The 21,945-nt window shown below is 35.0% G+C and overlaps 1 long non-coding RNA gene across 1 annotated transcript; it reads left to right on the top strand.

The window, feature by feature from the left end:
- Positions 1–4,756: 4,756 nt before the first annotated feature.
- LOC123584901 lies at positions 4,757–20,963 on the top strand. Its single transcript, XR_006705736.1, has 3 exons — positions 4,757–4,830; positions 14,766–14,977; positions 20,784–20,963. It is a non-coding gene; the product is annotated as an uncharacterized LOC123584901 (long non-coding RNA).
- The last annotated feature ends 982 nt before the right edge of the window (positions 20,964–21,945 follow it).

The raw sequence follows: 21,945 nt of genomic DNA, 5'->3' as shown, positions 1-21,945 counted from the left end.
TATTATGGAAATCTTTATCTATCTTTTGCCTTTCTTTCTTTAGCAGATGAAAGTGTGAAGTAACATCAGACAGAGCTATTTTACAAGAATTTTATTGCTTTAGTGCAATTGCATAAACCAAGGTTGCCTGCAAATCCATCCATAATGGTAAAAACAAGCCAGTTTCAGTTCACAATTTTCAAGTGGAAATTTTCCAGTTAAATGTCTTTGAATGGCATTGTCACTGGCATTGAACCTACTGGCTATCTTTTGTGTGAGCAGAACGTCATAAGTATTGCTCCTGCATAGTATGACAAATACAACATATCAGAGATTTTGATGGGCAAGAATAATCACCACAGCCTCTTGACTTTCTTTTAAAGCAGTGAAGCTGTGGTGAAGTGTTTCCTCAGGAACATGAAAGTCTAGAAGGACATTATTATTTTTTTAATGTTTATTTATTTTAGAGAAAGAGAGAGAGAGAGAAAGAGAATGAGTAGGGAAGGGGCAGAGAGAGAGGGAAACACAGAATCTGAAGCAGGTTCCAGGCTCTGAGCTGTCAGCACAGAGCCCGATGTGGGGCTCGAACCCACGAACTGTGAGATCATGACCTGAGCCAAAGTCGGATGCTTAACTGATTGAACCACCCAAGCTCCCCAAGAAGAACATTATTTTTAATTAAATCTCTGAATCTTGAAAAATAGAGTACAGTTGACACTAAAGAATTATCAGTCGTCTATATAGATTTGTTAGTAATGCAAATCTAAATAATAAGGAGAGCTGATAATTTCCAAACAGAGAATAGTTTATATTTGAGACCAACTGGGTAAATAGTGTTCGTGTAGATGTTGGCCTTTCAAGTTAATTTTAATAATGGAAAATATCTTTCATTGCAGTGTCTGGTTTCTTTTTCAAAAAATTTAACCATCCTCATCAGTGCTGACAGCCCCAGTAGTTTAGTTTCTATAGTATACACAATTTTTGAAGCCTTGTCTTCTTGACCTGTCCTTTTGGTGTTTTTAGGCTGTTACCGAATACAACTGACAATTAGTAACCACATACAGCTTTTGTTTTGTTAGAAGGTACACATTGCTAATATTTTATTCTTCTTGTGTTCAATATTATACTTTATTCTAAAATGGTGGGCCAGTTCCAGAAAAATAAAGAGAACCAGATATCTAGTAAGATTTTATATCAAACAACTGTAGGTCAGAAAAATTGAGTCACACCAGAGGAATTTCAAATCCTGGAAAAGTAGAAAAATAATCTAGCAACATGAATTTTGTTCCATATCAAGAATCTTATAGGAGTAAGACTCTGGACAATGATCACTTCCTTTCTCCAAAGGTAATGCAAATCTACTTACTGATTGAATAAAATATCCCCTCCCCCCCCCGCCCCCCGCTTTACACTAAGGCTTATTGCCAAATTTGCATAATGTTAGTGGAACCATTCCTTAGAATGTGAACCTTAAATGAAGGAGTTGGATGTCAGATAGGAACGTGGCATTTCTTAACTCAGCTTAATTATGAAATATAAACCTAACCCAATGTTTATTTGTTCATAATTTCAAGCTCCTTTACTATCATTCTTCCAATCTGGGTTAAGTTCCATACACAATTTTTTTTTAAATGTCGCTAATAAAGTATTGTCATTATTTTCTCATGTGTAGTATTAAAGAAAGATTCAATGTCTAAAAAGTTATATTAATCAGTTCAGCCACAGCTTTTCTTAGAAGTTTTTAATATGTTAAATTTATACACAATTTATACAATGTGTAAATGGTACATCTTCTTACTTCAATATTAACATGATTAGAATTGATTAAAGTACTACAATTGTCTTGTAAGTGTGCTTTTCACCTATACCAGCTTATTATATGAAGAATCATTCCTTAACAGTAGCCCAAAGCTCAGTTTGTCAAAAATTTCTTCCAGAAAACAAAAACTATAAATACAATGTCAAATGCATTACTTTAGAAGATTTCATATGATATAGCCCAATAAGCTATAGCAAAGTGATGCTTTTTCCTGTTAAATTTAATATAAATGCTGACCATCAATGGTGGGAGACTACCTCTTCTGATGTATTATGCAATTACATTGATGGATGGTTAATTGAGTCACTGTGGCAGACCATATGTTTACTCATGACCTGAATGTCATTGGTCAGGTTATGGCTTCACATCTCTGACCTATAAACATATACTACTTTGGAAAATACCTCTTTTAAATTTCAATTTCTATTTTAAAATGCCCAAAGTAAAATAAATTATTAACTTTATCATCAGAAATTTGCACACAGTTGTTTTTTGTCACCAAGATGACTTAGACTGTTGGTTGCATGGTTTAAAACCACCAGTAAATGTAATAGGACTTTTATGTAAATGATGAAATTGTCTCAGTTTAGGCGTTCTCTGATATTAACAGAAACTTCACTCGAAGTTTCATACATATATATATATGTATATGTATATATATGTATGAAAGTACATATATATGTATGAAAAAAATATATATATACAGCTATTTAGATAATATTCAGTTTTCTGATCAAGTGTCTACCAGTAAAGAAAAAAAAAAAAAACTAAGAAAATGGACATGAGTTAGAATTCTTGACCACTGAGCTTCTTTAAACTACTTGAGTCGTCTTTAAGCGAATTTGATTCTGCGTTATGATTATCTTTTATTGTTGGCAATTTGGAAAGGAAGAGAGAGCTCTATTTACCACCTGCCTTTTACATAATGCTGTATGAATACTAACAACTTGCAGTATCAGTGCACTTACCTTCTCTTAGAAAGAAGTTACAAATGATTTTTAAAGCTAATTTCTTAGACAGTACTTTATTATGGGCAATCTATCTGGAGTCTATTAAGACGGACAACAAACAAAACCCCCTCAGTTTCACGGAATAACCAAATACATTTGTATCACATAATGGAAGAATTCTAAGATCCATCCTGCCCCCCACCCCTCCGCCAAACATCCACCCTCTAGTATGTAGAGCCTAAGGCTGTGAGTATCATGGATTTTACTCCCATAATTAGATTAATTATATGCCACAATGGAATTTGAAAAAAGGAGATTATCTGGGGTGAGCCTGAACTAATCAGCTGAGCCTTTAACAAGGACTGGGCTTGGGGTGCCTGGGTGGCTCAGTCGTTGGAGCGCCCCACTTTGGCTCAGGTCATGATCTCAGGGTTCCTGGGTTTCAGCCCCGCAGTCAAGCTCTGTGCTGAAAGCTCAGAGTCTGCAGCCTGCTTCTATCGGATTCTGTCTTCCTCTCCCTTTTCCCTTCCCCTGCTCATGCTCTGTCTGTCTCTCGAAAATAAACATTAAAAAAAAATTTTTTTTTTTTTTTTTTTTTTTTTTTAAAGACTGGGCTTTTCCTGAAGTCAGAAATTCAGAGCTTGGGAAAGATTCTGCAGGTACAGAGATTCTCCAGTACTGGCTGTGAAGATAAAGGGAGTCATAGGACAAGGAAAGCAAACAGCCTCTATGAGCACAGTGGGTTCCCAAAAAATAGTCCACGAGGAAGCACGTTCTTTCCTACCGACACCACAAGAGGTTGAATTCTTCCCATAACCTGAATGAACTTGAAAGGGATCCTACCTGAGAGCATCCAATGAGAACTCTGTTTGGCTGACACCTTGATTTCAGCCTTAGAATTGGTGGATTCTGACCAGGACCACTGGATGATGAATACTCATCACCATCGCTCAATGCCTGGACTCATTGACAAAGGGGTGTTGTTTTAGGTCACTAAATTTGTGATGATTTGTTACATGGTAATAGAAAAGTAATGTAAACCACTTAGAATATAGCTTATTGCAATCAATTAATATTTATAGTAATTATTATTTATATCAATATTTAATTCTTAAGGGCTAATGAAAATATAAAAGAATATGCATGGTTATGAATCAAATACCCACACGTCCTAGTTAGCACACAAACGCTGTGCATACTTATAATATTGCCACGATTAAGAAGTATGGTAAGTATTTTAGTAAAATACACGCTTGAACTGTGATTCCTATTTTTAACTATTTGGATTTTGAGAGAAGAAACATTTCTGCTTATTTATCAAAAGGACATAAAATACCTTCTAAACTTGTCTGAGCAGTTTTGCATATTTTCTCTCTGAACTAATAATTTTTAAAGCCATTTAAATTTCTCAAATGCTTTAAGGTAAATACTATTAGTCTTTTACATCGATGTGGTAGGACATGTATCTAAGTCATGCTGCTTTATCCATGACCCGTCTTTGATGATTCATCCAGTTTGACAAGTAACTGTCTGCTTTTGAGCTCTTTGGTTTGCATCAACAGTGAGATGAAATGAGACTTGAACAACATGTACTATTGAAGCAAAATATCATACAATCATTGTATTGTTAGAAAAATAAAGCTTTGTAATGGACAAAAATAGCTAATGGAGCAGTATCTTTGATTCAATCATTGATTTTCACACAAAATATCCAGAATTAACTTAAATATATTTTGTCCAATGACTTTGACCTGTAACAAGAAAAAAGAGGGCTCATTTCTGCTATATAATTTTTTCGGACTACATTGAGAAAGATTATGAAAATGTACATATAATAAAATTGTCGACAATGGTTGAGTCTTGTAATTGTGAACTACCTTCAAGGAGGCTGCCTTGAAAAAGAGAACTAACAGTTCTTCATTTCGATTAGCTTACCTTTTCAAGTATTCTGCTAAGAACTTTTATCACACAAATAGAAGCAAGAACTTTATTGTCATCACTATAGCAACTGCAGGGAAATTTATTTCAAAACAGTCGGCTACCTCACAATTTTTCCAGGATGGAAAGGAGAGCAGATGATATGTAACATTTTAATTCATTTATAAAAATTGTTCAGTGATCTAAATTAGTACAATGTCTCTTACGAGGGCAAGACAGTCCGGTTTCTTTATAATATTTTTGTTTGTTTGTTTGTTTAGGCAATACGAGATCATACATGTATCTGTGTACATGCATAAGTTAATTTGAATTTTCTTTATGGATTAATTTTCAGCATCTCTTCCACAACTTTGAAAGCGGCTTATAAAAATCTTTTTTAAAGAATAACTTTATACGGATCATTCAAAATTTGAGTATGTCACTAAACAATACTTTCTCTGGGAGCTAGAATATTTAAATGAACAACATCAAACAAATATTAATGTATGTGGGCAAATGGAGAATAATACTATCTTCTTTTTCTTGAACAAGAATTCTCACAATCCCAGGGCTGATTTATTCAATATGTTGTGCTCTCTCTCAAATGTCTGTGTGAGAAAATGCTCTTGTTCTTACTACCGTATCTTTTCATTTCTCTGAACTTTTTCACAAACATACATAGTTCAAAGTTGCTGACAATCTGCATTTAAAATAAGACGATCATAGAGTAGGGCTGCCTGGGCAATTTTTAACCTTTATGTCTTTGCTGGAGCCAGAGTTCTGAGAACTTCGTTTATAATGGCCTTTTAAAAATGCCTTTCTGGACTGATAGGACTTACTTTTTAAGTACTCCTCTGGTACTTTAAATGAAAAAGACAGGATAAGATTTCAAGATTTCCTGAAGCGCATTGTTATGCGTGAATTATGCACATTTGTAGGAGGGCAAGGCTGCCTTTGGGCTTCCCTTATAGAGCTTCCTACTGATGACTGAGGAAACAAGTCCTCTGCCGAATGTAGGGGGAATGGGTGCCTTAGGAGACAGATTATGGTATGCATCCATTCTCAAAGCTTTCACAATCACTATGTGAATTCTACTCTGGGAATTAAATCCTGTAAGTGTGTACAATTATTCTTGAAAGAACAATAAAAAGATAAGAATATGCTTGTAGTAAACCATTAAAATGATGCATGGGTTATTTTTGAAAGAGCTTATTGGTGCTTTAAAATCTAAAGTTGATTTTCCATGTTCATTACTTTCTTTTATTGTAGAATCAATTGAACGAAACCTCTGGTATATATACATGCATATATACACTATATATAGATACAGATACAGGTACACATTTATGACCTTTTAGATATAAATTCAATATCAGGTTTACCTATTTAAAAATAATGATTATATATTTGGTAACAATGTGTTTTTCAAGCTTTTCCTAAAAAAAAAACCTGATTATGTCAATTAATGCTACAACTAACTATGGGAGAATTTCACTTTGTTTTTACTGCAGTCCTTTATCACAAAATCGGTTTTCAATGAAATTCTCATATCTATGCTGTATACCATTTCCATCAATATTCTTTGGAATGAAACGTTAAGGTAAGAAGTAAAAGTGTGACTAATAATATCTAGAAATATTAAATAATATTTTTCCACTCTGAATACAATTTTTCTTTAAGGGAGTGTTACCCCTTCAAATTAGTAAGAACATGGGGATCACATTAGCTAGTTGATACTGACATTATTTATATTTCTCCATGAAAGTGTTTTTCCTACGATGGAAACAAATGTGGAGTGTCTCCAGAAAATACCCCAACTTTTAAACATACGAACATTTAACTTAGGTATTTATTTCAAACTCTAGGCATTTCTTCACTAAAAATATATATTATATTTTAAATTGATTAAGCATAAATTGTTTTGTTTAAAAGTTAAAATTTTGGCGGCTGCCAGTAGATGGCATTCTGGTTTCTGTGAGAGATGTTTGTTTAGGGATGGGCTCTTTTCTTTGGAAAAAGGGAAAAGGAACTGTGACACTAGGTTTCTGATTGAAAAGATTATTAGGCCTTCTTGAGAAAACTGTAGCCATTCTAAAAACAATTAAGTCTCAAATCATGTTTCTTTTATTAAGTTAGTTTACCAATCTCTGTCAATTTGTTAACTCTCAAAGTTGTGACTTAGATAAATTTAATGTAATTTTACTGAATAAAAATTTAATGTTAAAATATAATGTTATGCTGATTCTAAGTAAACTGGTGAAAATGGTGTTTTAGCTTCATTCAGAGCACAGTAATCAATAATTTAACTTAAGCCAGAAAAGATTTTATTGCTTACTGACCCAAACTCATACATATTAGCATCATTTAGTCATGAATGACAACATGATCCAAGTTTCCTTTTGTAAAAACTTATCGATCTCAAATTAACTTCTTTCAAATAAGAGACATAACCTAATATAGTCTCTTGCATATAGTAGATGATGATTAGGTGTTTGTTAAATGGATAAATGAGAAACTACACTTAGACCTCCCTATGATACTATTTCTGAATTAATTCATAAAGTTACATAAATTGAAGGTCCTAACAAACCTCTTTTTAAGACTATCAAATATCAAACATGGACGATGGGCTGCTACTCCTTCTGAGGAAGATTTTCCCTAATTCTTACACTATTGTGAAGATAATTACACTTATGCTTCTGTAGGCAGCTTCTCTATACAACATCATCCTCAGTAGTTACATGATTTATTTTAGTTCTGGGTAGGTGAGGAATTAAACCCCAGGAACACTTAAAAAAAAACAAAAAGAAAATATTTATTTCTAACATGTTTAAAATCACCTAAAAACCAACATATTTAAAGCCATTAAGATAACATTTTCACTCATCATAACAAAAGAATAAAAAACAATTTTCTAAACAATTAAAATGTACAAAAAAGATCAGGATAGATCATCATTCAAAATAGCAAACACTTTCCAAATACTATTTTCTTCTTTAAGTTTACAGATAAATAATTAATGTAAGAATTACAAGAGGCATCTTTTTATCCAAGCAGTCCTCCTTAGGAATATGCAAAAAAAAAAAAAAAAAAAAAAAATACTTTGATAGTGTAATGTACTGAGCAACTGAAAGTGAATTAAAGGCTATTTTTCAAAAATTTAGACTTATTACTAATTCTGAAAAAAATTTTCTTTATTGCTCTTATTAGAGTAAGCTCTCATAGCATAACACCATAATGAAACAAAAATGATATTCCATATTAGAAGAAAAAGCTAATTCGTCCCACTTAATACTTAGAAGTTCTAGTGCTGGCCATTAAGTTTCCAAAGCCATTGATTTTTCTCAATCACTATTATATACCTTCCACTACAGAAAGTTGAGAAGCATGGACATTTCTGTCTGTACAATTCAAAATGTTGGGTATCTTGCTATAGTAAGTAAGAACCTATTTAGAACATGATTATTTTAATCCATATAATGTCAGCAAGTTGGCTTGCTGATGGCCTTGCTTAGAAGCCATCTCCTCCAAAAACTAGATCAGAGTCTCAACTGTGAATGCCCATTTAGATATTCCGGGAGCTTTAAAAATCAATACCTGTTCCTGGGATCCAACCCTAGAATTTCTAATTTAATATGTCTTACTTTGGCCTCTTCCAACTAGATTATTTAAAACTAGTCCCTACATGCATAAAATATTTAGTTGCGGTAGAAAGCCACTGGTAGAAAAACATACCAGATCAAGTCTAACTACTGGGTATGATCCCATGGATTCTTCCTCTAAGTAGAGAGTTAGTTGAGGAGGATTTTTCAGTAAAATCATGCACCTAAGAAAATCTTTACTATGAACAATTATGTAATATGCTGTTTAGAAAATCATTCACACATTTTGCAAGACATGTTAGAACTGTACAATAGTCTCTGGAAGAAACATTGCTAGAAATAGATATTTCCTTATACAGAGGTATTCAAACTAGGGTTTAGCAAGTTAAGGCCTTGATTTAAAATTCCAATTCTATATGGGGTCAAGCTTGTAACCTCCTTAGGCAAGAACATAGTTTTCCATTCATAAAGAGAGTGCTATCATTCCTTTTTCATAGCATTGTTATGACATTTGTGTTACAGAGAATTGTGTGTGAAATGATTAGTGTGCAAACAGGCCTTGCATAGGTTCTGTTCTAATTAACCCATCAGACTGTTAGCACTACAATCATTGCTGCCTTGGGTTCCTATGCCTGCCTGCTATTCTCTTAATTATTCTGGTTCTTACTTAAATTTTATATCTTCAAAGATTCTTCCTTGGAAATGTCTTAAATTATTCCCCAATATAAATTAGAATCACCCAATCTGTTATTTTCTCTCATCATGTTTCTTTCAAGATTGTTTATGGTAGATGTTTTGCAAAAGTGATCCAGCTCGTTGACCTTGATTGTATCTGCTTGCTGAACAGAAATCTGTTCCAGTCATGGAGTGAAGGATGCTTTACTACCAATACTGTGAATTTTTGTTCAATCTTTGACTTGCTTTGACCAATATAATATGTGGCAAGTGTTTGTGTCAGTTCCCAGACAAGGCCTTTAGAACCCTGGGAGCTTATTGTTCTTTAGACATTCTTTCCTCGCCGGGAGAGAGAACCAGCACACATGGGCAGTGAAGATTTAACATGCACAGCAGAAAGTAAATGCTGGATGCACTTGGAAACACTTTGAGTTATAAATGCACTTCTCAAATTGTTAAAACACGAGAGGAAAAAGTCCAAAAGGCGAATAGAAAAGTGGGCAAGGATATGAACAGATAATTCATGGATATGTAGTATTTTAAGTCCACGACAAGATATTCATCCTCACTTATAAATTAGAGAAATACAAATTAAAACTACACTCAAATACCATTTCTCATTTATCACATTGGTGAAAATTAAAAAGTCTGACAACACATTCTCTTAGTGAGGCTGTACAGGAAAAGTGGTACTCCCGTTTACTGCTGGGGGAAAGTAAATTGGTAAACCATTTTAAAAGGAAAGTTGGAAATATATAACAAAACTACTTAAGCACTTACCTTTTAGCAAAGTAATTTCACCTTTAGTAGTTTATCTGGAAGATATTTTTCCAAAAAATATGGAATGCATATGCCAAGGTTATTCACTGTATTGTTTATAGTTTCAAAATATTGAAAACAAAATATTCATATAAAACAAAGCAATTGATTGAATTGTGGGAATACTATTACACTGAAAAAATGACAAAGATTGTTTTTAAATCGATATGGAGTGATTTCCAGCATATATTATTAAATGAAGGAAGAAAAAGACCAAAATAGTACCTTCAATATGCTAGCTTTTCCCATAAAAGATTATAAGGAAGCTGATTCCTACCAAATAGCAAGCATACTATAAAGCTTCTATAATTGAAACATATGAAACTGATACATAACTAGACAAACATATCGGTGGAATAAAATAGAAAGTTCAGAACTCAAACAGATAGACATGAAAGTTTATTAAATGATAAAATTGTCATCCCCTAGATAAAATTTTTAATAAATTGCTCTGGGACATAGATTGTGCTCTTTTGCACACAAAAGAAACATAGACAAGATATGCCAATATGATTGAGATCGGTTCCCCACAGGAAGAAGTAAGAGTAAGAAAGGTGGAAGGGAATAGAGTGAAAGACATGGGAATGTGACACTTTACTGAGTGTAAATTTTTATAAAGTTCTGATTTTTAGAACGATGTCAGTGTTTTACATAATTAACAAATAAATCCATAAAATCACCAAAAATTGGAGGATGTAAAAGAAAAAATATGGAACATAAACAGAAACAAACCTAAGTGCATTTCACTTTGGAGCATAGCATGTTAACTATGTAACTGAAGACAAAAAACAAATCGAATTATAAATATTGTATTCTGGTGAGTAGGTGTTTATCACAGTAGTATGGATTAGCAATTTTGAAACCACTTTGTGTGAACTCTAGGACTGAGCAAATCAGTAAATAATCTGTATGGTAAGAACCAGGCTTCTCTTTGTTGAGAAAGAAAGTTAGACTAAGAAAAGAGGGAAGCTGAGAATGAACCCTTTGCTGTTGGAATATCAGTTTGAACTGTTGACTATCAGTTGACATGTCATACTGTTGAATATCAGTATGAACAAATATATATACATATATATGTATGCATATAAAAATAAATATTAAGGGGCGCCTGGGTGGCGCAGTCGGTTAAGCGTCCGACTTCAGCCAGGTCACGATCTCGCGGTCCGTGAGTTCGAGCCCCGCGTCGGGCTCTGGGCTGATGGCTCAGAGCCTGGAGCCTGTTTCCGATTCTGTGTCTCCCTCTCTCTCTGCCCCTCCCCCGTTCATGCTCTGTCTCTCTCTGTCCCAAAAATAAATAAACGTTGAAAAAAAAATTAAAAAAAAATAATAAATAAATATTAAGACCTATCTTAAATCACTAAGTTTGGTGCTACAAGTCATGATTTTAGAATCCACGTGCGCATTTGCAATATTTGTTTTTTGTTTTTTTAGATTTTTTTTTAATCTTTATTTTTGAGAGAGAGACAGAGTGCCAAGTCGGGGAGGAACAGAGAGAGACACACACACACAGAATCCAAGGCAGGCTTCAGGATCTGTGATGTCTGCATAGAGCCCGATGTGGGGCTCGGACTCACAAACTGTGAGATCATGACCTGAGCTGAAGTCGGACGGTTAACCGACTGAGCCACCCAGGCGCCCCCACATTTGCAATATTTGTGATAAAGCTTTCCTGGTGTCTCATCGAGCAGGAAAATGAACTCATATCACAGGGGATGAATAATCACTCTTGTTCCAAAAGAGATCTACTGGGTTCAGAGTATCACATGAAAACCAGAGTTTCCAGATGCATTCGCTAATACTTTGCTGCCTACACTGTGATATATGGATTTGCACCATCAGTACTAAAGCAGAATCATGGGTCCCATCCCAGATCTCCTATATCAGAACCTCTGCTCTTAGAAGATCCCCAGGCAGTTCACATGCGCTTTAAAGATTATGAGGCATTGCTCCAGTAACACTGAAGGTCAAAAATCCACAGAAATGGTCCTAGAAATTTAAGCATTATTGATCATCTTTTACCTATTAGGCATGTATCTTATATGTTAACCATAGGTGGACAAGCTGAAAGCCACCCGAATTAATCACATTTTAGTAAATCAACAACATTTTTTTTAGCAACCGTAGCAATTTTCAAAAACCTTAATACTAGTAACAAAAAAAGGTCTTTGCTTCTTAAAAATAAGAACATATACTATCCTTTGTTCCCCTGTCTACATAGCCTAGCTAGAGTATGAATCCAAGTTTGAACTATGATAAAATGTTTTGAAAAATACACCCTGTTAAAAAATGATGCGACACATCTTCTTTGAAAAGATTCTTCATTTGAGATTAATACCATCATCTTTGTTTTTGTTTTTGCTAAGAAGAAATACATGTATTTGGACAAATCATACAAACCAATTTAAGGATTTTGACAGAAAATACAGAGCTTCTGAGCTTTATCGACATTGGTGGTAAAGGTTAGATTTCAGTGTAGCTGTTGATTCTAAACTAGAGTGCCATTCTTCTCATTATCCAACTGAACATGTGGTCTCATTGACCAGCTGGTAACTGAGTCTGAGAAGGCTTAAATTAGTTATTTCATATAGTAACCTATGTTGAAAACTCTTGCTGCTGTTTTCCCTGTGACCAGCCCTTCAAAGCAATAAACGAATGAGTTGAGTCTTTAGGTGAGGGTTATGGCTCAGTCTTTAAATTTTTTTTTTAATGTTTATGTATTTTTGAGAAACAGAGAGAGAGACAGAGCATGAACATGGGATGGGCAGAGAGAGGGAGACACAGAATCTGAAGCAGGCTCCAGGCTCTGAGCTGACAGCACAGAGACTCATGCGGGGCTTGAACTCATGAACTGTGAGATCATGACCTGAGCTGAAGTCCCATGCTTAACCAACTGAGCCACCCAGGCGCCCCCTGGCTCAGTCTTTTAAATATGAATTGGTGGCACAATGCTTATTCACATATTTGAAAAGTCAGCAATTCAGTTCGTTAGTACAGAAACAAATACATTTCACCACATGAAAAATGTTTTTTTTTAAGTGCTACTGTTTTTTAATTCATACATATATTTCTGAATATTTGGTAAGGCTTGTGATCAGGATGTAATTTCTAAGAGAATTTGCCAAAGATATTTGCTTCCTACTCTCCTCTTTTTCCAATCCTATTAAAATCATTAATTTTTATTGGGTAGTTTTGCAAACTCAAGATTAAATAACCTCTTTTAATACCTTAATTTCTAGTTTAAAATTGGTGTCCTGGACTTTTATATCTGGAACTCAATTTTGCTTTTTCGAATCTCCAGACATCTACCCTCCAACCCTCTACGAGTAGAAAGAGAACACAAACATTCACTCTGTCATTCGATTTTCATAGATTTACATGAACATATCTGGCTGCGGAAGAGGTTATCAAAGGCCTTTTCTACCAAATGCTGTTTGCAGCTAATCTATGCAAAATTCCATTAGGAAGTGGAAAGTAGAAGAAGAAAAACTATAATAATTTCAAATGAAATCTTTTCCAAGATATTCTAGTGTGTAAGGAAAAAGAACTTTGTTATAAGTATGGTTTTTTTTTTAATAAAAAGAAACTTAAATGCTAAATTTTTCACGTTAGTAGCAAATACGTTGTGGCTCAAATGTACTTAAATTTTTACTAAGTCTTGATTATGCATTGAGTCTCAGTAGTGTTGTCATTTTGCCCAGATATTTGTTTCCTAGACCAATGAAGTTAGGGAAAAGGACTGTGACCCATGGTAGATGAAATGCAGTTTTTTCTGGTATATGAAGGACTTTGAGATCTGTACTTTTTGCTTCACTTCCTAACATATTTTACTGCTCATCATACATTAAGCCTATATCCTATTGTGTTAACACTTAGGACTTCTTCATAATGAGGATTTTGAGTCATTTAATATGGATAGATACAGTTGCAGATATGAATCAAGTAAAGCAAATAAGTATGTCTCATTTAAAAGACTAAAAAGGGAACATATTTGCTTAGAATAATGGAGGCAAAGGGCATGGAAGACTAAGTGAAGTCTTTTGAAGTCTTTTGAGTCAACCAGTTATCCATTTAACTCCTGGCCTCAGAATATATATGCCAAGCAACTTTGTGTAAGTTACCTACCTTTCTGATCCTTAGACTCATTGCCAATACAATGTGGATATTATCAGTTGTCACCTTAAAAATTTAACTATTATTTTTCAAGAATTTGAACTTATGGACACAGGAGGCCCGTAGTTCCTCAAACCATTCCCTGATCTTGGGCTGGAAGAAACGTTAACCCTTTAGTTGCTGCAATAGGGTATGTGAATCTCGGCAAGGTACCAGAGTGTCAGGAGCAGTGGGAATAGATTGGGGAGAAAAGTTTTGGGAGAAAAGCTATTTACCAACTAGCAAAGAATTTAAGAAATATGTTTAAATTGGTGTGCAAAGAGGCTAATGCCTCTTCTGTTTATTTTGATGATCACAGGAGGGGAATAATGTATATATAAAATAGTTCACAGGAGTGGATTGATGAATTTGTGATAAAAATAAAAAGTAAAATGAAATGGAAAACAGTAAGGAAAAGGGAAAACGTTTATATTTAGCAGAAAGTTCCAGCCAGAATAAACGTTAAAGACAAAATTCCTACACATTTTGGAGTTTACTCACAAGTGAAAACAATTCCACGGTCATATTCAGATATAAAGATCATTAAGAACTGTGAAGAGTTTGAGATTTTGTCCCACTTGAAAGCTAACAAATTAAACTGCCACCGTTTTAGAAAGGCTGATGGTAGACATGCGATCATTGGGTCAGAGCCAAATGACATTCTCACTCACGGTCCAGCGAGCAGTATGAGCATCAGAACCATTGCTTCCGAACCCCTTGCCTTGAAATCACACTAGGCAATGTCAATGGGATCAGATTAAGACCTGCATGCACAGTAGATTAGGTTACAAAATAATTCTGAATTTAGGCCAAAGCTTTAAAAGTGAGTAATACAGTTGCCTGCACTTTTCTTAGGAGGCAGACACTATCTCCAATCTTCAAAAACTGTTCGTTATACAAATATCCTTGAAAAGATAGTGTGGAATAAAGGAAAACCAGTTCCCTGTTGACAAGAGGTGCAGAAACAGAGGTTCCAGAAGAATTGACTCCCAGTGAAAAGTGGAAATTTTCCTTCACTTACATTTGTCTGAACTCTTTTGGGTATGTTAAAAAGTGATTTAAGGAAGGTATGAAATCAAATATATTTTTGAAATAAAGTCTTTATTTTACAAACGCTTTAGAGTTACAGAAAGAGTATGAAGGTAAAAGAGATTTCCCATATTCCCCATACCCGGTTTCCCCTATTATCATCATCTAACATGAGGGTTCATTTGTTCAACTAATGAACCCATATAGATACGTTATTATTAACAAAAGCCCATACTTAATTCAGATTTCCTTGATTTTTACCTGAGTCTCTTTTTGTCCTAAGATCACATTGACATTTGAAAAGAAAAAAACACACACACATGCACACAAAAAAACTAAAGCTAAAGCAACAACAACAACAACAACAACAACACAATCCCATTCAGGATACCACACTGCATTTAGTCCTCATGTCTCCTTAGGCAGCTCTTGCCTGTGATAGTTTCTCAGACTTACCTTGTTTTGATGACCTTGACAGTTCTGAGGAGTACTGGCCAGGTATTTTGTTGAATGTCCTTCCATCGAGATCTGTCTGATATTTTCCTCATAATTAGACGAACGTTACGTGTTCCTGTAAGGAAGTCCACAGAAGTAAAGTGTCATTTTTACCACTTCGGTGTGCCTACTATCATCATATCAAGGAACATACTGTCAATCTGACTTAGCACTGAGGATATTAATCTTGATCACCTGACTGAGATAATGTTTCTCAGGTTTCTCCATTGTAAAGTCATGGTTTTTTCTTTCTCAAATCAGTCCTTTTGGGAGGAAATCACTATGGCTAGCCCACACTTCTGGAGCGGGGGGTTATGCTTCAATCTCCTTTAGAGCAGAGTGTGTACATAAATTAGAATTCTGTATGTGAGATTTGCCTATTCTCCTTCATTTATTTATTTGCTCAATTGTTTATAGAAGTTAGAGATTTCTATTATACCTAGGATTACAATCCAATATGATTTCATTTATTTTCTCGTTCAAATTTCTCTGGTTTTGGCCACTGATAGCTCTTTCAGTTGACTCCAGCATCCCTTTGACAAATTTCGATCATTTCGTGTACGTGTATGTGTTTATACTTCCTTAGTTTCTGACACTACAAGTGCTCCAGGCTCATCTTGTATTATTTCTCGTCCCATTCTAGACTTTCTCCAAGGAATCTTGTTTCGTTTTGTTTGTTTTCCACTGAAGAATAGTAGTAAAAAACAGTATCTGGGCACTAGGTGTGTTCGTTACTAGGTGTGTTATTATTGTCTAGATTTGTTTCTGATCAGACTCAGCTGACAATGCAAAGGGAAATATATATGTCTACCAACTCCTGCAAATTCACATATCCATAAGTATTTCTATATGTAGCCATCTATATGCATATTAAACAAAACATGAGTTCATACTGATGACTACAACTCTAGTCCCTTAAACATGGATCGTTCTAGCCTCATATAGCATTTGCTTATATGTAATCTGTCAATCCAACAGTGACTCATCTGACTCCCATAATTAACCTACATTTATTGATTGTTCAGTTTGATACTTACATGTGACAGCAATAGGATGGTGGCCACATAGTCCTGTGGGTAACAACTTTATTAACTAAGAGTACAGTGCTTAGTAAAGTTGCCTTTACCTTTAATCTTACAGTCTCCAATGAATTCCAAACTGACTTTGGCCAGCACTTTTCCCCGCTCACCCCTTATCCCATCCTGAATTTCAGTGAGGTTTTTTTCACGTATTTGTGATACAGTTATATTGTTTGTCAATTCTTGTTCCATCCTGCGAACTCCTGATATCCGAAATGATATTTATTTAAACTTGCATACATTCAAGCTCACTCTGTGCGGAAAAGTTCTATGTTTTTTGACAAATTCATAGTCATGTATTTACCATTACAGTATCATAAAAAATGGTTTCACCACCCTAAAAAACATTTGTGTTTTACCTATTTAACCTTTTCTTTCTCCCCTAAAGTCCTAATAACCACTGATTTTTTACCATCTCTGTAATTTTGTCTCTTACAGACTATCATATGATTATATATCGACTTTTACACTGGCTTCTTTCACTTAGCAAAGTATACTTAAGATTCACCCATGTGTTTTTATGGCATGCCAGATCATTTCTTTTTATCACTGATAAATTGCCAAACTTTCAAAGGAGATGTGCCAGCTGTATTTTTTTGTAATGTTTAATTATTTATTCTGAGGAGGAAAGGGGCAGAGGGAGAGAGAATCCCAAGCAAACTCCGCCCTGTCAGAGGCAGCCCATTGTGGGGCTGGATCCCATGAACTATGAGATCATGACCTGAGGGGAAATCAGGAACCGGATACTTAACTGACTGAGCCACCCGGGCACCTCTCCCTTTTTATTTATTTATTTATTTATTTTTTCAACGTTTATTTATTTTTGGGACAGAGAGAGACAGAGCACGAACGGGGGAGGGGCAGAGAGAGAAGGAGACACAGAATCGGAAACAGGCTCCAGGCTCCGAGCCATCAGCCCAGAGCCTGACACGGGGCTCGAACTCACGGACTGCGAGATGGTGACCTGGCTGAAGTCGGACGCTTAACCGACTGCGCTACCCAGGCGCCCCACCTCCCCCTTTTTAAAAAATTTGCACCATTTTTAATTTTCAACAGCAATGAATGAGATTCCCTGTTGTTCTACATTCTCACCAGCATTTTTTCATCTAATTTTAGCAACTCTAATATGAGATTTTAAGAGGGTCATTTATTGTCCCTTTAATATTCATGGGATCAGTAGATCAGTACCAATGAATTATTTCCTTTCTGATTTTGCTACTTTGTGTCTTCTCTTTTTTTCTTAGCCTATCTATGCATTTATTGATTTCATTCATTATTTCATACAAGCAGATCTTGGTTTTGTTGATTTTCTCTTTTTGTTGTTAGTACTGTTGTGTTTTCAATTGTGTTGATTTCTGCTTTAATTTTTATTATTTATTGTCTTCTCCTTCTTTTAGTCTTAAATTTCTTTTTTTCACTAGTTTCTTAATGAGGAGGTTTAGGTTATATATTTTTAGATCCCTCTTCTCTTCTAATATATGCACTTAATACCATAAAATTCTGTCGAAACCCTGTTTTTCCCTCGTTATACATAGTTTGATATATTTCCATTTCCATTGAAATATTTTAGTTCCTCTTGAAACTTCTTGCTTGACTTGTGTTATCTAGAAGTATGTGGACTAATTTCCAAATATTTGAGGATTTCCAAGTTATCATTCTATTATTGATGTCTAGTTTAATTTCAATATGATATGAAAACATTTTTGTATGATTTTTATTCTTATACATTTCTTTAAGTGAGTTTTGTCATTCAGAATGTGGTCTATGTTGGTGAAAATGCCTCATGGGAGCTTGAGAAGATGGTGCATTTTTGTTGTTATGTGGAGATTTATATAAGTGTCTCTTTCTTTATGTAGATGTGAGATTTGACTTATATCATTTTTCTTTTGCCCGAAGAATTTCTTTTAACATTTTGCAAGGACGTCTGGAGGTAATGAATTTCTTCAATTTTGGTTGTCAGAGAAAAGTTTTATTTTTCCTTCACTTTTTAGAATGAGTTTTCTGGGTATATAATTATAGGTTGTTGGGCTTTTTTTTTCTTTGAATATTTTAAATATTTTAGTCCATTCTCTTGTCGCTTGCAGGGTTTCTGGCAAGAAGTTCACTGTAATTCTCATTTTTAAAAATAAAAATTTATTTTAATGTTTATTTATTTTTGAGAGAGAGAGAGAGAGAGAGACAGAGCATGAGTGAGGGAGAGGCAGAAAGAGAGGGAGACACAGATTCTAAAGCAGGCTCCAGACTCTGAGCCTGGAGTCAGCACAGAGCCTGACACAGGGCTCGAACCCTCAAACCCTGAGATCATGACCTGAACTGAAGTTGGATGCTTAACTGACTGAACCACCCAGATGCCCCTGGAATTCTCAGTTTTGTTATTTTATAGGTAAAGTTTTTTTCATTCCCTCCGGATTCTTTCAAGATTTTCTTTTGTCTTTGATTTTCTGTAGTTTGAATATGATATGTCTTGTGCAATATTTGTGGTATTTATCCTACTAGGTTATCTCTAAACTTCCTGTATTTCTGCTTGTGTGTCTGCCATTAATTTTGGAAAGTTCTATGCCATTATTATTTCAAATATTTCTTCTGCTCCATTCTTATTTCTTCTGATTACATGTATGTTACATCATTTGAAATTGTTCTTCAGTTCTTGAATATTCTGTTATGCTCATTCTTTTTATTTTTATTCAATACATTTCTATTTCTGAAGTTTCTATGATATGTATTCAAGCTCATTGATTTTTCTTTTATTTGTGTCTAGTCTGTAGGCACACTTCATTCTTGTTGCAGTGTTTTTTATTTTAAACATTTCCTTTTCTTAGAATTTCCACCTTTCTGCTTTCATTACCAATCTGTTCTAATATGTTTTCTACTTTTTTCCTTAGACACTTTAGTACATTAATCAGTTATTTTATTTTATTTTATTTTATTTTATTTTATTTTATTTTATTTTTGAGGTGAGGGGCAGAGAGAAACAGAGAATCTTAAGCAGACTATGCCCAGAGCAAGCCTGATGTGGGGCTCAATCTCATGACTGTGAGATCTTGAGTGGAGCCAAAATCAAGAGTCAGATGCTTAAACAACTGAGCCACCCAGGCATACCTAATCAGTTATTTTAAACTCTGTCTAACAATTTTATCATCTGGGTCATAATGAGTCTGAGTATCATCTGAGTCTGGTTATATTACTTTTTTTGTCTTTTTAGACTATTTTCTTCCTTTGTTGCTTCCTTTCTTTGTTCCTTCCTTCCTTCCTTCCTTTCTTATTTATATTTGGTATAACTTGGATTTTTTTTTAATTTATTAAAAAAATATTTGTAATGTTTATTTAGTTTTGAGAGAGACAGAGACAGAGCATGAGCAGGGGAGGGTCAGAGAGAGTGAGACACAGAATCTGAAGCAGGGTCCAGACTCTGAACTGTCAGCCCAGAGCCTGATCCAGGGCTCAAACTCACAAGCCACAAGATCATGACCTGAGCAGAAGTCAGAGGCTTAACCGACTGAGCCACCCCAGTGCCCCATGACTTGGACTTTTTTATTGAAAGATGAACATTTAAAAAAAAAATCTAATGTCTATTTTTGGGTGGCGGTATGGACAGAGAGAGAGGGAGACATAGAATCCAAAGCAGGCTCCAGGCTCTGAGCTGTCAGCACATAGCCTGACATGGGGCTTGAACCCACAAACTGCGGTATCATGACCTGAGCTGAAGTCAGATGCTTAACCACCTGAGCCTCCCAGGCACCCCAGAAGATGAACATTTTGTATCAGGTATTAGGAACTGAGTTTAATAGGCTGTTAATGTGAGGATTCTTTCCATCTGGTTAGGAGTTGGGCTGTGCTTAATATTTACTGTAGCTATAGGTGCCAAAGTCTCTAGTGTCTTTTCTGACTCCCCTCTTGTCTTCTCTGAGTACTCCCCTTCAGAGAGAATTTGCATTTAGGTTTCTTTCAGATGTAAATCCATTATTGTCATACTGGAGTCCTGTTTATGTAGTGGTTATATGTGAAAGAGGGGAAGTTTTGTATACTCTTCTGATGAAATCACACTCTTTTTGTGCTCTTTTTTCTCTGCACTGTGACCTACAGAAGTGTTTTTCCATTGTGGTAGCTTTTTTATCTCCCTCAGATCAAGAAGGAAGTGAGAGGGGGATGGAGCTGAAAAAAATGATATTCCTCCAGACGGGCAAAGCCTTTCATTCTAGGTGTACGCATTTATTATAAAGAATGTGCTGGTCATATTTTGCAGTGATTACTTCTCACCTTCTTCTTCCAGAGCAACAAGAACACTGATTTTGGACCTTCACAAGGAATCCCTTTTTCCTAGATGGTATGTTGTCTGAATGAAGAAACCCCGCAAAGTGTGGGGAGCCCCCAAGACCACGGCTCCAAGGAGTTTCTAAATTTGATGCTACTCTATGGTTTCCAGAAATTCATTAAAGTTACCAGTTAAGTACTCCTAGTACTTTATGTTTCTGGTGGGTGGCTTCTGATCTAGATAAGTATATCTTGGCTATGACTCTGAACTTGTCTATCTCTCTAGATTGGGTGATAGTTTGCCTTCCAACCTCAGTTCTCTGGTGGGTGTCAGAAAAGTTGTTGATTTTCAGTTTGTTCAGTTTTTTCTTGTTGTGAAGACAGAGTGATGATTTCTAAGCTTTTTATATGTCAGAGTTAAAACCAGAAGTAAAGCATTTTATTTCTTAGGGATAAGTACAAGTGAAACCTTAGGCCACAGTTAACAAATTGTGATAGTATGTAATATACTGATGGTTGGGGAAGTGAGAAAATAAGGATCACCATCATCATCACCATCATCATCCTAATCAAAACTGCAAAAGAAGGAAATGTAATATGACTCTTTTTTAAATCGTCATGAAATGATGAGATGGGAAAAATAAGTTCCAATAGCTCTATTTGTGTCATCTTATCTTTTCTTAAAGAAGAAGCCCTCACCTCCTCTAGAGGAAGACTGCTGAAAAGAAATGTCAAGCAAGACCTGCAGAAAAGCAGTTCCTCAAGTCAAATGGATTTTATAAAAACATTTGCATTCTCTTCCTTAAATGTACGCTTTTGTAAAGAATACAAGTGAAAAGGACTAAGTGAGTCTTAGGAGAGAAATTGTGAACTTGGCATACTGATGTTAATCACTGAGTTGAGATAAACTTTTCCAGTCCAGTCACATTTATGTTTACCCAAAACTTGACTCGCATTCTGTATATTCTCACTATGAGGTTTTATTTTTTTCTTCTTACTGTCTGAATCCTTGTACCTAACAATTTGTCATTGCTACCATCTTTGATTACTTTTTGTCAACCTTTCTCATGTATGTAAATTTTCTCCAGCTGTTCCTAATGTTCATGGACATCCTTCAAATAAATACAACTTTCTTTTTGAACTTTCAACTCAGTGTGTTGCCTGGAATACTTTATGAACTA

Source organism: Leopardus geoffroyi, chromosome C3, assembly GCF_018350155.1.
Source record: "Leopardus geoffroyi isolate Oge1 chromosome C3, O.geoffroyi_Oge1_pat1.0, whole genome shotgun sequence".
In the NCBI taxonomy this organism is placed as follows: domain Eukaryota; kingdom Metazoa; phylum Chordata; class Mammalia; order Carnivora; family Felidae; genus Leopardus; species Leopardus geoffroyi.
The sequence above is the reverse complement of the archived record's forward strand: the minus strand, read 5'-3'. Positions and strand labels throughout refer to the sequence as shown.